The sequence below is a fragment of the Trichomycterus rosablanca genome, chromosome 10, assembly GCF_030014385.1.
Source record: "Trichomycterus rosablanca isolate fTriRos1 chromosome 10, fTriRos1.hap1, whole genome shotgun sequence".
Lineage (NCBI taxonomy): Eukaryota > Metazoa > Chordata > Actinopteri > Siluriformes > Trichomycteridae > Trichomycterus > Trichomycterus rosablanca.
The window spans coordinates 13,059,469-13,064,973 of record NC_085997.1 but is presented as its reverse complement, the minus strand read 5'-3'; the positions used below and the strand labels follow the sequence as shown (position 1 = coordinate 13,064,973).

At 38.4% G+C, this 5,505-nt stretch overlaps 1 pseudogene; it reads right to left on the bottom strand.

Moving 5' to 3' along the window:
• Positions 1-314: 314 nt before the first annotated feature.
• Positions 315-454, bottom strand: LOC134322177 (U1 spliceosomal RNA; annotated as a pseudogene).
• Positions 455-5,505: the final 5,051 nt, after the last annotated feature.

Below are 5,505 nucleotides of genomic sequence, written 5' to 3'. Positions count from 1 at the left end.
TATTGAAGACTAGAGCGAATAACAACTCTATTATTATTTATTTATTTATCTATTTATTACCAGTTATAACTTTTAGATCATTTCATTCTGTGTTTGTATGCTTTGTGTAAATCGTGTATTTATTTAAAGTATCCTCCAGGCCACCCAAGAAGGATGGGCCCTGCTGAGTCTGGTTCCTCTCAAGGTTTCTTCCTGTAATTTTCAGGGAGTTTTTTCTTGCCACAGTCGCCCTCGGCTTGCTCAACAGGGGTTTTTGTATCTGTTGGTCCTGGATTTTGTAAAGTTGCTTTGAGACAATGTCTATTGTAAAAAGCGCTATATAAATAAAGTTGACTTGACTTGACTTGACATTTGGGGAATACGCAGGGGTCAGCACAACCGGAGTGCAATGGCTGAGCCTCGCCCTGGATGAACCACCTTCTTGATCATGGTCTCGCCCCTGCCAGGCAAGTATTACACTGTTTATTACACTATACTGTTTATTACATTACACTGTTTTTAATTAGTAAAGTATGAAGACTTGTTAATATGAAGCTCTGTGTTACATATAAATGATATGTAAAGTACGCTATAAGCTTGCCAGTTATTGGTTTACCAACAGCTAATGACGATTAATAACCATTTAAAAGAAATTGGAAAAATTTGCATCACTAGTTAAAAGATGGGCGCTGTATTTGTTATTAAGATATTGAAGCAACAAAAACCCAAACCATAAGACCATGTTTCATCTTAATAATCATGACCTGTTGTGAAGGCAAAACACCTAAGCCTTATCTCTGTATTTTAAGAAAAAGGCATTTATCATTGTTGTATTTTTTGTATGTAGCCCATGTTATATAATAAAATAATACAATTACTTCTTAGTAATTAACAATTACTAGACACAGAGTCCTGATACCCAGTTAGAGTATGCCTAGTGTATACACGTCAGCCATAACATTAAAACCACCGACTCGACTTACCAAATAGAAGCACTTTGTAGTTCTACAATTACTGACTGTAGTCCATCTGTTCCTCTGCATGCTTTGTTAGCCCCCTTTCATGCTGTTCTTCAATGGTCAGGACTCTCCCAGGACCACCACAGAGTAGGTATTATTTAGGTGGTGGATCATTCTCAGCACTGCAGTGACACTGACATGGTGGTGGTGTGTTAATGTGTGTTGTGCTGGTATGAGTGGATCAGACACAGCAGTGCTGCTGAAGTTTTTAAACACATCACTGTCACTGCTGGACTGAGAATAGTCCACCAACCAAAAATATATCCAGCCAACAGCGCCCTGTGGGCAGCGTCCTGTGACCACTGATGAAGGTCTACAAGATGGCCCAACTAGGTAGGAGTGTCTAATAGAGTGGACAGTAAGTGGACACTGTATTTAAAAACTCCACCAGCGCTTCTGTGTCTGATCCACTCATACCAGCACAACACACACTAACACACCACCACCATGTCAGTGTCACTGCAGTGCTGAGAATGATCCACCACCTAAATAATATCTGCTCTGTGGTGGTCCTGACCATTGAAGAACAGGGTGAAAGCAGGCTAAAAAGGTATGTAGAGAAACAGATGGACTACAGTCAGTAATTGTAGAACTACAAAGTGCTCCTATATGGTAAGTGGAGCTGATAAAATGGACAGTAAGTGTAGAAACAAGGAGGTGGTTCTAATGTTATGGCCTAGTTTCTTGTTCTCACATTTCTTTCACATTCCTTCCCACAGTTATACCTGCCTCACTCTTGGGGAAGGGCTTTTCACAAGATTTTAAAGTGTGTCTATGTGGCTTTCTGCCCATTTAGCAAAAAAAAAACATTTGTAAAGTTGGACGAGACTGACTGTCTAGCAATCTACATTCTAATTTGTGCAAGTTGTGTAATGGGGTTGAGGTCAGGGCTCTGTGTAGGACACTGGAGGTTCTCTGTGTGTTTTGTAAAATTGTAGGTATGCAGCACAAAAATGAAATGACCTCTTGGGATCCTAAAAACAAAAAAGTACATGAAGGAGAAAAAAAATCCTGAAAATGATGTGAAGAGACAGATGCCTGGAGCTCTAAATACCTAGCGTTAGGCATACACCTGCATGACCAAGACACAGCTGGTAAATGTTTCCAGCCAAGAAAGAATGCAAACGAGGAATGAAGAAGAGCTGAGCAATAAAATGAAAATAAGGAAGGAGAGAGTCAGTGGAAAAAAGAAAGACAGAGGAAGAAAGAGGGCGAGTGGTTGAGAGCTGTGAGATACTAGTAATGCATGTGTGTGGTTCAGCTGGTAATAACAGCAGAATGACTGAGTCTGTCACTTAACACCTGCTTATACTGTACAATAACATGCATTAGCTAAAGAGTGGAATTTCCTTTAGGCAAAAGTATTTTGGGTCAAAATGCACACATTAGCCACTTCACAGGTATTTGTAGACCTGTTCATCACCATTTACATTTTTGGACTTATGATGAAAATAAATTACAGTGGTACCTTGTAACTTGATGTCTCCTAAACTCAAAATCTTTGAAACTCAACACCCTTCACCGAGAAATTTGTACCCTTAAATTTAGCGTGTTCAGCTTTTTGTTTTTAATTTATTAATGTATTTTTTGAATTTTCTATTTTTAAATGTCAGTAAATAAAGAACTGCAAAAAAAAAGAATTTTCTATTTTTCCCCAATTTTTCTCCCCTAATCTAGTCGTGTCCAATTACCCTGATTGCGTCCTCTATACTGATTCGACACTTCACCGCTGACTGAGGACGCCTCTCAGTCAGTCAGTACAGACTGCATTTTTCACCTGCACGAGTCAAGTTCATACACTTGACAGGCACTGTGTACGGAGGGCCACACCCCCATCAGCATTATTCCTCAGCCCTCAGTCGCACCAGCCATGAGGACCTATGATCCGACTTATTTACCCTCTAACCCTGAACAACAGCCAATCGTTGTTCATGCTGCCGCCCAGCCCAGTCGGAAAGGCAGAACTGAGATTCGATATGATGATTTCGAAACCCCAACTCAGGTGCGCTAGCGTACTTTACCGCTTATTAATTTAGTTTTAAATAAACAATGAATAGCCGCTTTGCACAGCCAGCGCAAAAGCTATTGTGCTTCTTACATGAATGCGCCTTTATTGAACGGAATACGGCATTTCAAGATAAAGCATCTCCACGATTAAGAAGCGTAAGGGGAAAATAAAGAAGTAAAGGTAAAGTGCAGGTTTATTGTATTTGTATATTGATTTTCAACTGTTTTCAATTGTATTTCAGTGTTTTTATATTATATTTGTGTTATTTTCAGTGTATAAGTGTCAAAAACAACCCCATTATTTTACATCAGCCTAAAATATATGCAGTTCCACGGGACCATGGAATGCATTAACAGGTTTTCCAAACATCCTTATGGGAAAAAAATACCTTGAAACTCAACGCCTTTTAAACTCAACACCATTCCCAGAGCCAATTAATGTTGAGTTTAAAGGTACTACTGTATTTAAAAATTTGGATACATTTTTGTCTGATCATAGAAGTTTGCTCATCTGCTATGTCTATGTTTCAGACTCCTAAAAGACTAACAGAAGAAATAAGAAGGAGGTTTAACACCATTTAGGAATATAACAAATCAAGAAAAAACTGGGAAGCCCAACAGCAGTTAAAAAAAAAGTTAAACAGCAAAACACAAGCTTATTACTAGCAACCAACAAGACCTCAGCTTAAATCAACATGAAATTCATTTAGCTTAAAGCTGTTTTTCAGTGGGATTTAGACAGTGACTCACAGGTCTGGTGTGGGGCCAAATCCCGGTCAAGTTTGGAGAAAAAAAAACCCTGAAAGCCTTAAGCTTTCCTAAAATATGACAACGTATTCAAACAACAAAGTGTCAGTTTAAACATAATTTTAATAAAATCGGGGCTTATTTATAAGAACTGTATTATTTACATACTTTACTTTTATGTATATTTAGATATTTGAGTTTTTATAGAAATCTCATTTCCAGAAAAGTTGGGACAGTTTCAAAAAATGCAATAAGGCAGCTCAGGTGGCGCAGCAGTAAAACACGCTAGCACACCAGAGATGACATTTCGAACTCGTCGGCTCCATACACAAAGCTGATCCACATATCAACTCGCCTCGTGCAGATGAAAAGATGCAGTTGGCTACTGCGCACGTGTCGAAGGGGTGTGTGACAGTCTCGCTCTCCTCAATCAGCAGTGGAGATCAACATCAGTAGAGAGAAAGCGTAATGCAATCGGTAATTTGATACGACTAGATTGGAAGGAAAATTGGGAAAAATGCAAAAAATTAAATAAAATTTTTAAAAATGCAATAAAAACTGAAATCTGTAATTTGTTAAATAATTAATGGCTTAATGCCATACACACATGTTGCACTTTGTTTAATATGGAGCATTTGAGAATTTGATAATATGGACATAAACCCTGTTTACATTTAGTTTTGTGACATATTATTATGCCGTACAGTTTGAATGAGATTCTGAGTTAAATTTTTCGGAGGAAAAGTTATAGTTTAGATTAATCGACTAATCGATAAAAGTCTATAGATTAATAAATAGTCGTTAGGGCAAGTCGTAGCCTAGTGGTTAAGGTACTAGACTAGTAATCAGAAGGTTGCTGGTTCAAACCCCACCACTGCCAGGCTGCTGCTGTTGGGCCCTTGAGCAAGGCCCTTAACCCGCAGTTGCTTAGACTGTATACTGTAACTGTAATGTAAGTCACTTTGGATAAAGGTGTCTGTAAATGTCAAACAATACCGGCTGAAGGCTTGATGGTCATGCACATTCAGCAGTTGGCACTTGACCTTTAAGCAGCAGGATTTCTCATTACTCCCTGAATCTTTTCATGATATTATGAACTTTAGAAAGTAAAAGACCTAAATTCCTAGCTATCTTGAACTCAGAATAATTGTCTTTGAACTGACTGACAATTCTCTCATAAAGTTTGGCACAAAGTGGTGAACCACGACCCATTCTTACTTGCACAGACTAAGCCTTTGGTGGATGCTCTTTTTATACACAAACTAGTGTATACAAGTATATACAAGTAGTATAACCTTAGTCTTATTTTGCTTCTGTTCCAACTTTTTGGAGTGTGTTGCAGGAATCACATTCTATAGTTTATATATTTATAAAATACAATTAGGTTTGTCAGTAAAAACACTAAAAATCTTTTTTCTTTGTACTTATCAGTTAAATAAAAGCAATTTGGGGTGGGTGTTTTATGCACATGCATAGATGTGTACACATACAAACACAGGCATGCACACACACACACACACATGCACCACAGACATGCAATACCAGCACCCTACATCCAAATCTGCTTTATTACACTATGACCCAATTTTTCCCTAATCTGACTTTCTTTTGCTCTGTATTTCACATGATTCACATGATTCAGGTTTATCATAAGATGGTTTCTATGATAAACACAGGAGGGGGCACAGTGGCGTATCGGTGGCTTCAAATCCCCAGACAGGCGGTCAGGGTCTGTTCTGTGTGGAATTTGCAT